Source organism: Populus euphratica, unplaced genomic scaffold, assembly GCF_000495115.2.
Source record: "Populus euphratica unplaced genomic scaffold, PopEup_1.0 scaffold912.1, whole genome shotgun sequence".
Taxonomy (NCBI): domain Eukaryota; kingdom Viridiplantae; phylum Streptophyta; class Magnoliopsida; order Malpighiales; family Salicaceae; genus Populus; species Populus euphratica.
In genome coordinates, this window is record NW_011500775.1 from 10309 (window position 1) to 23908 (window position 13600).

A 13600-nucleotide genomic window follows, 5' to 3' on the forward strand; every position below is an offset into this window, starting at 1 on the left:
AAGAGATGACCTCTGTGGTACACGGCACATTTGAATACGGTGGCACCGTCCACCATCCTCTCCATTTTGTTTTTAAGTTTGACTTTTAAAATTGTTTAAGAGATTCTCTCAATCATTCATCAATGAGTTGACTCTTTTAACTTTTGTATCACTCCCTTATTTTTGTAAATAATAATAATAATAAACAAAATGTAATATATTTTTCCTGAAATTAAATATAATAAGTACACGTGTCCCTCATGCAAAATAATATTTTTGAAGACTCTTTTACGTTTTAAATTTCTTCTTCTTAAAAAAAAAGAAGAAGAAGCATTCATTTCATTTTGTTTATTTTTTCCTTGTTTTTTTCAAAAGTTTATTAATTCATGAAATTTACAACTTTAATAAAAATAAGTGACACGTGAGTGATTGACAAGCACCCTAAACTCGTAAAAAAAACCCCAGAGGAATGAACAGCGTAACCAAACCGCAAATTGGTGTGTGATTACTTGGGTATAGCGACTAAAAACAAGTGATATATGTGTTTACATTAAGAAACTGTGATTGCTTGAGAACATTGGTCAGCAAGATACACAAAATCCAATTCCCTAACATATCCGTCCATTGTGAAGATGATATTTTAGAAAAGTAGAATAGAAGTTCTTTAATTTAACTAAAACATCAAGCGAAAATCCATGGTAAACAGATACCCCGTACACCCTATTCCCTTTTTCTTTCTCCATTTTTCAGCGGTTGTTCTGAATCTCCTGATTAGCCCACAAGTTTCAATTTGATAATTAATTATTTACACATACAGGCTAGTACACTTGACTGCATGGCGCCAGCTTTAAAAACACAGCTGCCGCGTTCTTGCATAAATTTAATGGTTAAGAGGCACATTCGACATCTAGCATTTGATCATCATCATCGTACTATTCACTTTGTGAGGTGCTAGGAATTGTCCTGGCTGTCCTTTTTATCCTTGCCAGGAGGAGCTCCTCCATTTCGGCAGGCAGCCAATTCCTTCGATTCTAAAGGGAAAGGAGATGGATCCATTTCTTCCTCAATTGGAAGAGTTCGTTTTGAGCCCTCCAGAGCAACACCGAGAACAAGGTTCTCCTCCAAAGAAGGCCTGGTCACTGATGGTGATGCAACAGATCTCTCAATATCTTGCTTGGCCTGTGAAATGACAGGACTCTCAGTTCTTTCAATTCCAGATTCTGGGTCAGCAACTGAAGACCTCTCAGGTGTTGCTCCCTTGGAGGTTGTGCCTACAGAATTTTGCCCCATTGTCTCCTTCCATCCATCTCCCATACTTCCATTAGACTGCTGTGCTCCAGAATTTTTTTGAACTGAATTATCTGGCATTGAACTGATAAGTTGAGGGTCGGATGCCAAGACAGCTGAGACTTCAGAATTTGTGCTGGAGTTGGAAGTAGATTTTGTGATCACCTTCTCTCTTTTCGAGTCAACAATTGGTGTTGATCCTGCCTTGGTATCTGCTTTGAATTCAGATACCAGAGCTGCTTCAACCTTTGCATCTTTTTCCTCATTAGCATGAAGTGGACGATGTGAAGCTTTGACTTTATCTTCGCCATTAATTTTATAAAAGGGCTCAATTAACAATAGCGGACGGCTAGCAGGAGCTCCAGAACGTGTGAAAATAGAGTCGGAAAATGGCACGTTCTCCAAATCAGCCTCGCCGTATATTTTCTGTACTGTACGAATGGGTGTGGCAAGCCGAGCACGATGATGGCTAATTACTCTAAGAAGATCCAAGAGTACTGCTTCCTGTATCAATCCATTTACAATAACAAGTCAGTTTTGCTTCAAGTGTCGAGACTGAGCAGATCTCCAGTCTAAATACCCTATCTAACGAGGTTAATCATTTATCCATAAAAAATAATAAAATAATCTAAGTCGTTGCAAATGTTATGACGTCAAGAAGAAGATGGCCAATAACTGGTGGCTACTAGGAATTGACTGGCTCTGCCATTATTTTACTATTCATGGTCTCTCAACATTTCAAACAATGAGCTTGTTGGTGTGCAAAAGCTTTCTGAGCAACAGTAAAATTCTGAGAGTTTGTTTCGAATTTTTGTCATCTATCCTTCAGTAATAGACATACAATCACAGAGCGGCAAGGCTCTAATAGTGACAACTCAGATACAACGGGGTAAACATTAACAATAGCAACGGAAATAAATCTTCTGTCATCATATATCCTTTTATATCTGATCAATCACATTAAGTATTTATAAAAAATTAGTGTTACCTTTACGCATAGGTACTCTTCAAAATGTGAGGTTTTCACAAAGCATGATACCAAAATCTGCAACAGAAAAACATTATAATGTGGCAGAAAAGCTAAAATTGTATTTGTTGTAAAAAAAGGTTACACATTCAACAAAGTGCACACGGTGGGATACCCAAAAGAAAACGTCAGAATTCTGGAAGATATGGCGAACCAGATGCCTTTAAAAATGTAACTTGCAATGGTGTGCATCCAGAAAAATCAAATTCTAGATGTAAGAGACCTAAAGATTTCTTTATTGAAAGAACAAATATTGTATATTTCAATTGACTCATAATTGTGATCTAGGAATCTGTAGCCTTAGTTATTTTTCTCATGCTTATGGTGTACATGACTCCCCAACTGTTAGACATTAAGGAGCCAGTAGACACATCATTTCAAAAGGATTGATGCAAACTAATAAAGTCCAAAAGCTCAAGTCACCACACTTCATGAGCTTGACACACTATAAACTGTATATACATGACAAATGGAGAAATTTCCCTAGCAAAGAAAAATTAATCAAATAGAGAGAGCGAAGGAAATGAGTTCTCGTTTCTTGTAAGGCTCTCATAAAAGAAGGTGCAAGAATTTCAATTCTAAAAAAGTATAATGGCAATTAAAGCCCTACCATAAGAGCCTGATTCTCTGGATTGATATTATCCAGGAAAACTCTTCTGTGCAACCTTTGCTGCTCAATTTGTGGATTTTTTGCCAAAACTTTACGCATATCAGCTACAATATTCTGCATTTAGAAAACGCTGAGCCTAACATGTATCCTCCTTTCAGATGAAAGAAGCAACAGAAAGTACTGGATGGTAACTAATATTTACAAGCAACTGAACTAGTTTGCTCCTCACGTTAATTTTAATGACATCCAAGTGACTGATGGCAAAGTGGGTCTTGATGCGCCAATGTCTGGCTAAGATTTCTCACAACACTCACATTGAACTTGTGGTTTGGAATGTGAACAGCTTCGCGATCATCACCTCTTATAATTGTTGGAGACCACCAGCCCACATGCTGGAACAACATGAGAGATCAACTAGATATAGAACCATAAATGGTTAAAGAGCCAATAATTCAGTTTCTTCTCCTTTACAGAAAGGAACCAGATTATTGATTCCTATTCAGTTCATATGAAGCTAACTGAAGAAGGGAATACATGATATGTTCTGGCTGGTTTCTCGTTTTACAATAAGAGGAAGGGATAAAAGACAAACCTCAACAGTACCAGAAACTTCATAGCCTTCAATTTTTGTCTGAATCCATTCATTCAAAACAAATGGCCGTGTTGCATGGATCATTACACTTGAAAGGAAATTTGTAAATATCTGAATGCACAAACCAACCAGGTAAATGAAGATCCGCTAAGCATGATGTATGTTCAACATGAGAAATCAAAATGAATGATTTTAAAACTGCAGCAACTCGTCACAATGATATGACTAGTAAGCCATAATTTACCTCTCGCCCAGCAAGGGTGAGCAGCACTGTACCAAGGCCTCCAGCTGTTAGCCACTTTTGAGTAGAGAAGCCTAGCAATTCCATGAACAGTGACACAGCAGCAATCCAGACTGCAGAATAAACAGCTTTTCCAGCAAAACTAAAGCCCATCTGCCAAAACAAAAGGAACTGCTTTATTCACACTTAAATCCCAAGCGACCTCAAAATAGCTAGATTTATAATCACATGACTCCTAGAGCAAAAACTTTGGACAAAACAAATGAATCAAACATAACACTGAGATGCTTCCTAAAAACAATCCAAACATGGTGTGCTTTAAAACGTCATTGCTCTCAAGAGATTGGCAAGGCATTCCAACATTTGGAAATTATGGCATAATCAGTATCATAACTTTGAATGAAATATAAGAAGCTTCAGCTGGTTATTATGGGAACTCAGTAAAAGGTGAGCTTATGTTCTCGCTTGAGATACATTGCCATCTGGCAACAAATTGGATCTCACTGATTCCTAAAATTAAATACTAGATCAATTCAAGAAAGGAAATGATAGAGCACAAGACGTCCCTATCATTCTGAGCAGTCCCTGTGTTGGTCACCACAATTAATCAATTCTTTTACAATAGTTCCAAAATATTCACTTCTCCACTACAAGTTCCAGAGAACCACAGCACTAGTAAAGATGTTAAATATAGTAGCAAACTTTAAAAATCATGATTAACATACATTTCTAGCATCACTGGAGTCATTTGTCTCTGTGAAGAATTTTTGTGCCTGTTGAATCAAGCTGTAAAAGAAAAAATTGGTCATAACTTGAAAACATAATTCCATGTCCTCATATGAGATTGAAAAACAAAATACTAGGACAATCAACAACCTACAACTAGTGAAAGAATGATAGCATACCATCAAAACCTGATGAAAGCGAACAGCACTTCAAGCTTGAAAGTAAATAACATGAACAATGTGTTCACCAAAAAAAAAAAAAACAGAGACCAATATATGCAACCAGAAATTAAAATAAAATAGGTTGTGAAGTGAATGATGGAAATGAAAGAACTAGCAGTGAACCCATCAGCTAGTGGGTCAAGTATTTGACAAATTCTAGTCAAACTATGAATGTATATAAGTGATAAAGACGGGTATGGGAACCAACTAAACATACCTGGACAAACAATAAGCAAATGCCATAACGGTTGATAACGAACGTACAAAATTTAGAAGTCTTAGTTTCACAGCTTGGCTTGCTTCTGATGGTAGAACTACTACATCTAGAGATCTGAAATATACAGGCTACAGTTAATGCTAGCTGAATGGTAGGAGCTGTGTCTGGCAAAGAATTAACACAGCTTCTTCCGAATACCTGCAGATGAGCATTACTCCAGTCCAGAGCAGCAAAGGTTGAAGATAAGAAGTCATGACCAAATACGTTCTACTCTTCTTCCAACTACAATCAGATTTCTGCAGGAAATTGCCAGAAAGGAGAGTCTGGATTTATATGTTTGGAACAGTGACACTGGATTAAGAGGTCATTAGACCCCCAGTTAAAGGAAACAGCATGTAGAATAGTAATAGAATGAATACATGGAGAAATACAGCCCTCCCCAAACACATTAGAGGGTCAAGAGCCCATGCAGCAAAAGCAATGATACAAACTGCCGGGATCAATTTAAGCACCAGAGTAGTTCCACAAAGAGCATCATAGGACCTGGATGATGCACCAAAAGCGTGTTAAAAAGAATTCTTTCAAAATAACATGTTCTATAAGAGGAGGTTGGGGTGGCGGTGGGGGTGGGCGTGGAATAAAGTACTGCATAGAAGTGGCATGAAAATTATCGTTAAAGATGTGAATGTTTGTTTGTGTTAATCATGGTTGATCGCAGTTCATTTGATATTCATATTCATTTGTGAATTCAAATATCAAATGCAAAACACAAATTTAAGCTATTACCACTAAAAAGGGGATAAAATTTAGAGCATAATGATTGATCAAGAAAAAGGATAGGATTATCATACAATTAAAGTTTCTATGACATTAAGAAAAATTATATGCACCCAATAAGTACTCTACAAATTAGCATAAGTGATTTACAAAATAAGCAACTCATAGTTTTCATCTAAAAATCAAAAAAAAGTTCCATTGTGAAATATCACCATCGACACTATAAGCTTGGATAACCCTATATTCAAATAGCAATAGTTCAATAAAGACATCAAGAAGCCTGCAGACAAGGCATAATATTATTTGTCTACAAAGATCCATGAGGACTCAGGACTTACAGAGGAACCTGGAATTAGTCCACTCAGGCTGGGAACCTTGATTGAACAACTAGTTGTTCAACCACGTCAAGATTAACCACATCAGCACACTCTTCTCATAAGAAAACATCATATCTTGCTAAAGTACCTGATAGGGAAACTATTGCAGCTGCTATTGAAAATAAATCCTAGGAGTTATTCTCACAAACTTGCATCCAATGGAAATATTGCAAATTGAGCATTAAATTCCTCACTCATTGCAGGCAGTATGAGATTACTCTGGATTAATTTTAACACAGCACTTACATTAACATGTGAATATGGGTAACGGAATTTCAGTCACCCTATTTGAACTAACGTTGAAGATTGTATGAATTAGAATCAAGCTTCAACGGAGCACATCTAACCTAAAATCATGTTGTATATTCTGTTATTATCTTGCATTCTGTAAATACCACACAATATCCATCCAAGTAGTTGTCCTCTATTATTATAGCACAGGTTTAGCCTAAACAATTGTATTCTACCTATATTAGAATTCTAGAAGCTGCGCATATAAACTTGATTTCATATCAATAGAGAGTGGAAAATTATTCATTGAAGTCCCAGCAGTAACTATTATCTTATATGGTATCTAAGCCACAAATTTCTCACGAGCCAACAATCCCATTTCTAACTATGTCTTCGCCTTCAGATCAAAGTCATACCTTTAGTTTTAACACCCAACCTTTATCAAATACTAATAAACTCCTTATTGCTCTAAATATCACTGTCCAAATCAAAGAAAAATTGACTCCATCCACCTTCCCTTAATGGTATGCTCAATTGAAAGCAATTCTCTTTGGTACGATTTACTTGACTATGTAAATGGTGCTACTTTGTATCCCTCACGAGATGATACCTCAATTGTCAATCTTAACAAAACCCATTGGGTTAGACATGACAAACTTATTTTGAGTGTCATCCTATCCTCTACATCTCCCATAATTGCTCCTCTTAAAGCCACAACAAAAACTTTTCATCAAGCTTGGAAAAAACTCGACACCTTATATGCTAGTTGCTCAAGAACACGGGTTATGCAATTAAACAAGGAGCTTACCTTGATTCAGTGTGGGAATAGATTGATTACAGATTATTTTATTTGCATTTTGTGAAGCATTGGCTAATGTAACCGCTATTATTGACCATTTAATTTCAGATGATGACCAAACCCTCTCTATTCTGAATGAATTAGGGCCTAGTATCAAGAAATAACCGCACCACTCCATGGACGAGAAACATCATTGGCATCATGAGACCTACCTATGGTGTTTGGAGGCTTCAACACAGCAATTGGGCAATTGGTTGTAACTGCCAACTACACAAACTAAAAGAAACAAGATTCCTATAGAGGCAATTTTGCTAAGAAGTTTCATAGATCTAATGGACCACAACGTCCTGACAGGCTCAACTCAACCTAGTCTCAGAATAATTTACAGCAAGATGATTGCTGGTTTCACAATAGTTCAAACAAGCCCAACAAATTCAAGCCCTGTTATCAACCGAAATGTCAAATTTGTGACTAGTTGAGCCATATAGCTAGCTAATAGTTGTCCTGTTGTAACTATCAATTGTGCTCAGACATCTATTGAAAAGGAAAAAACTTGGCTTCTTGATTCAGGTGCTTCACACAATATCATGAGTGATGTAGCAAATTTGTCTACTCACTTGGGATATGATAGCACTGATGAAGTAATTCTAGGTTATGGTTTAGGTTTAGATTACTAACACACTGGTAGTTCACTAGCCTTAAATTTTCCTAAACAAGCCTTTACGACATGATACTCTACATTCCAAATCTTTGCCAAAAATTGGTCTTTGTTCATCATCTAACTAAACAAAATAATATTTTTGTTGAGATAAGACATCCATCGCTCAAAATAGTCATGATCTTGTTAAGAATTTTTCCCTTTCAATCACATCACAAAAATTGTTCTCATTATATAGCTAATGCTCCATCGACAAAGCACATAAACAACATTTCCATGCAACTAGTCTCCAAGGTCATGATCCACTAGAACTAATTTATATTGATGCTTAGGGACCAACTACTTATACTGGAATTGATGGATCCCGGTATTATCTTCTTTTTTGTTGATCATTATACTATATACATGTGGTTTTATCCAAAAGTTAATAAATTTGGTATTTCTAGTATTTTTCCACATTTCAAAAAATTTATTGAAACATGGTTTCAAACAAAAATCAAAACTCTTTATTCTAACATTGGGACCTATCATTATACCACTACCCCTCACACCTCACAACAAAATGGTGTCTTTGAATGTAGGCATCGGCATCTTGTTGAAACAACCCTTACACTTCTTCATGATGCTTCTCTTGATCCTTTATATTGGCCACATGCATTTTAAACAGCCTTATATCTTATAAACAGACAACTCACACCACTTTTTCAAAACAAATCACCTTATGAGAACTTGTATGACCAAAAGCCCAATTACCTTAAATTAAAAAAATTTGGATGCCTTTGTTATTCACTCACACAAGCCTATAACTCTCATAAAAGACAACCCAAGTCCAAACCATGTATTTTCCTTGGAGATTCACAAACCTAAAATGCATGTGTCTAGAACCCATGCTTAAAAAATGTATTATCTCATGTCATGTCTTGTTTGATGAAATTCACAAATCAAATCCACTTGTCTTCTTTGCATAATCAGTCCAAACCAACAACTCAAACATCTTCCTCTATTTCTTAGATATCCATAAGCCACCATCACCATCATCTCTTGTCTCATTATCGTCATCAGAGCCTTAGGAAGGTGTCCTTGCCATTGCTACATCCTCTTCAAGTAACCTTGGTAACTTTAATTCTTTACAATCTTTTCATTTCCCAAATAACCTATGTCAAGAGTCTCAAGAATCAAATCTTGATTCTAATGCATCTAAAAATTTCAATGTTTCTCACTCTGTGATGCCTTTGATTTCACATGACTCATCTATTGAAAAGAATTTAGGTTAGCCTATCCAAACCTAAAGAGTTCATCAAATGAAAACCAAATCCATGAACCAAATTTTCATACCCAAACAACTCAATTTTGTGTCCAAACCCCTCTTCCTAAGACCATTGAACCAACTAGTAAGAGTCGAGTCTAGGGTGACCAAAAAAACTAAAAATCGATTAAACCGAAAAAACCAGAAAAAAATAGCCAAAAAAACCGAACCGTAAAAAAAAACTGATTAAACCGATTAGAATATTTTAAAAAACCAACCAATTCGGTTCAATTTTGATTTCATATACTTGAAACTGAAAAACTGAACCGAATCGAAATTAACAAAAAAACCAAACAAAAAAATCGAACTAAACCAAAACCAAATCCGTTAGAAATTATTAAAAAAACAAAAAAATATAGTTTTTGGGTTTTAATATAAAATAACCGAACCAAACCGAATCAAAACCGAATTGAACCAAAATCAGTCGGTCGGGTTTCGATTTTTGTTCTAAAATAATCGAACCGAAACTGGTTGGTTTGAACCGGTTTCAATTTTTTTAAAAAAATTTGATTTGATTATTTTTTAGGTGAAAACTGAACCGTATCGAAAATAATCACTCCTAGTTAGGTCATATCTCATCCTTAGTGGCTTAAAGCCATATCCAGTGAGCTCACTACACTCACAAGACATGGTACTTGGGACTTAGTTCCCTGCACGCCAGTGTAGTGGGATGCAAGTGGATGTTCAGAATAAAGAGAAAAGCTAATGGGTTAGTAGAGTAGATAGGTTCAAAGCACAACTTGTCGCAAAAGGCTACAATCAGAGACCAAGTTTGGATTATAAGAAAACATTTAGCCCACTATTATGGTTATTGTTATGAATGGATAGAAGTTGAGGCAAATGGATGTTCATAATGTTTTTTAAATGGGGAATTAAGTCAAAACCTAACAATGTCTATAAATTGTGAAAAACCATCTATAGGCTTAAACAAGCTCTACAGGATTAGTATATAGCTCTTAAAAATGCCTTTCTTTAGCTTAGTTTTCACAATTCTAAAGCAGACTCCTCATTGTTTATCTAAAATCAAGACTTTATCACTTGTTATTTCCTGGTTTACATTGATGATCTTGTGATGTAGACAATGATTCTACTTTTGAGACCTTTATTATCAAGCAACTAAGTGTTAGTGACCCTCATTTTTTCTTAGGGTTTGAAGTCATACCTACTCGAGCAGGCTATTCTTATCAATATAAATATGTTTGTGATCTCTTTTCCAATACTAATATGGATGGTGCGAAAGATATCTCTACTCCGCTATCAACAAGTCAATCTCTTAAATTAGTTGATGGCACTACTTCTGTAGAAAGTTCAAAATTTCATCAAATTATTGGAAGTCTTCAGTATCTTTCTTCGACACATCCAGATATCTTTTTCGTAATGAACAAGCTTTCTCAATTTATGCACGAGCCAATACAAATTCACTGAGAAACAACCAAAAAGCTTCTTTGTTATTTGAAACAAACTGTTTTTCATGATATACAAATTAGAAAAGTTGGTGCACCTATTTTAAAAACCTTCTCTGATGCTAACAAGGTTGGCAACATTGATGATCAGAGTTCCATTTCTACATACATATGCTTTCTAGGATCAACTCTAATATCCTGGAGTTCAAAGAAACAAAGAGTTGTTGCACAATCTTTCACGAAGGTTGAATACCAAGTACTTGCAAATGCAACCTCCGAAATCATGTGGCTTCTTAATATCTTCACTGAACTTGGCTTAATACTCAAAACAACACCATAGCTTTTGTGACAATCTTGGTGCTATATATCTAAGCTTCAATCTAGTGAATCATTCTTGTATGAAACATATTCAAATTGATCTTTATTTGGTACAAGATTTAGTTGAACAATGTCAACTACAAGTCCGCCATGTTCATACACAAGATCAATTGGTTGACCTACTAACTAAGCCATTGTCTAGAAAGCATACAAAAATATTACATAGCAAGATTGGTCTTGCTGATGAAAGCGCATTCTTGCAGGGGCATATAAAGGAAGATTGTATGGTTTAGAATCAAACTTCAACAAAGCACATCTAGCCTGTGCTAAATCATGTTGTATCTTCTATTATTATCTTGTGATCTATAATGCTACATAATATCCATCCAAGTAGTTGTCCCATGTTACTATATCATAGATTTAGCTTAAACAACTATAACCTACCTAAATTAGGATTCTAGAATTTGTGTATATAAACTTGATTTCATATCAGTAAAGAGTGCAAAATTATTCATTGAAATCCCAGCAGTGACTATTATCTTATATTGTAGGGACACACAAAAAAAGTGAATGACATGTGAATATACCTTGTCAAGGCCATGGCTGCAGATTTCAGAACAGGAATCCCATTTCCTTCACCTGGTGTTAGAACAGATCGGCAAAGGAACACATTACATCTGGAAGGTACAGGACTCAGTGACCTATGTATGCAGTTTTGAAGATGAAGACTCCAAGGATCCTGTCGCTAAAGATGCAAATCACACAAATTTGATGGTATCAGACTCTACTTACACAATAAATAAAACTCATCATAAAAGAAAATGCGATGCATAGTGACTTAGTGAGAAAAAAATGGCAGCACCAATAATCTTCATGGGCAGAACGAGATCAGAAATGTAAGAAGAAGAAAAAACACCATGCACAAAGATTAGTAATTGTGAGGCATTGCATCTTCGAATGTGAAAGGTATAACAGATAAACTTTTCAAATCCATACGAGCACATACCAGAAATTGAGAAGAAAGATTGACATTAATCAACTGTACTCTGATCTTTCTGATTGCACTCTGAAAAACAGGGAAATATAAAATGGAAAACAGACCATGTAAAGTTCAGTTTTGCATTTGCTTATTTGCCTTCACATTAAAATGTTTAAAAAAATAATAATGATGATAATTACTTACACTGTGTTGATTACTGCGTCCATGACTATCTTGAACCCTTAATTCATGAGAAAATTGTATAGAACTAACACGAAGCATACTCAAATTCAAAGTTGAGGTTTCCACAACAAGTTTCTCAGTATTTTCAAACTCTTTTACCTTAGAAACCCTAAACCAGACTATGTTTAACAGTTGTGTACAGAGATCAAATAGGTATCACTGTACAAAACAAACAATTATTGACACCTGCCAGGATCAAAACAAGATCAAACTTTCAGTGCATGGACAAAACAGAAGCTATCTCAGAAATTACAAACATGAAATTTGGATCTAACAGATTTTGTTGCTAAACAATTGAAATATAACTCAACTTTAAACCTAATGTAACAGGAATTGAATTACTGCTGATTATTTTAAGAGAGGCTTCAATTTTCCTTCTTTCCACTACTTTCTCTGCAGCCAAGCACAAAAAGAAAAGCATAAAACAATCTACAACCTAATCAAAATCCAACCTACAACTTTGTGTTCTTTTACCAGGAAACAAAAAATAACATTTTCCGGGAGAATTTAGTGGAAAAGTAAGGAATAGGGTAGAGGAATTGGATATCTTATTGAAACAACCAGTCGTTAAGTTTCTCTGCACTTTCTATGAGAAGAAAAGGATGAACTGGAACTACTTCTCTGTGAGGGAGATTTTTGGAGTTTGCTAAAATGGTTGGAATTCCGCTAACGTGCCGACGTGGTCCAATGGTGCTGTCCGTTTTTGGATTTTATGGAATTCTTTATTGGGGACTCTAATTTTTTAATCTTTCACAGTTTACCATGCAGATTTATGTGGCGCTTTGCCGCCTCTTTGGCCTCATCCTTTGCTAACGCGCGCGACATGCGTGTTGTGTTTCGCTGGGCGACGACTCAACTGCTGTAATATGCGCCTAACGGGGATGAGAGAATCTTCAACTAATTAATCAAACACTATAACGAAGTCTTTGCAACGGCAAGCATTTTATGTCCCGTTACTTAAAACTACATGTTTGACTGATGTAGTTAATTAAGTAAAATTTTTCTTCAATATAAAAAAATTATTTAAATATTTTTAATTTTTTTTCCCCTAATAAAAAAGAAATCATATAAAAGATTTACGGGATATAATTTAGTTGATTTTACTTATTCAAAATTATTCATGAAAACAATATTTAACTAAATAAAATTTTAAAATAATTTTTTTAATATTAAAATAATAATATATTAAATTAATTTTGAACAAACTAGGTTAACATATCAAAATCATAACTCGAGTTATAAAATTATAATAACCCTATAGAAAACAAATAAAAATAAATTATAAAGTTTAATTCTCAATCAATCTAATATTAAGTTATGGAATTTAAAAAAAATCAATTAAAAAAACATAAAAAACAACCATAATTAATATGTCAAACTTACAACCAGGTTATAAGACCGAGATAACTCCATTAAAAACAAATCATGAGTTTCAATCTCCTTAGTATTGAAAGTTGAAATTAAAAAAAATCAATTAAAAAAAACATAGAAACCCTGAGTTAATCCATCAAACTCATGACCCGAGTTATCAAACCGAGATAATATTATATAAAAAAATAAAAAAATGACTTAATTTTATCAAGGTTAACCTATCAAATCTGCAGTTTTA

The 13600-nt window shown here is 34.9% G+C and overlaps 1 pseudogene; it reads right to left on the reverse strand.

Moving 5' to 3' along the window:
- Nucleotides 1-464: 464 nt before the first annotated feature.
- On the reverse strand, nucleotides 465-12719 carry LOC105116342 (mechanosensitive ion channel protein 3, chloroplastic-like; annotated as a pseudogene).
- Between the last annotated feature and the right edge of the window lie 881 nt (nucleotides 12720-13600).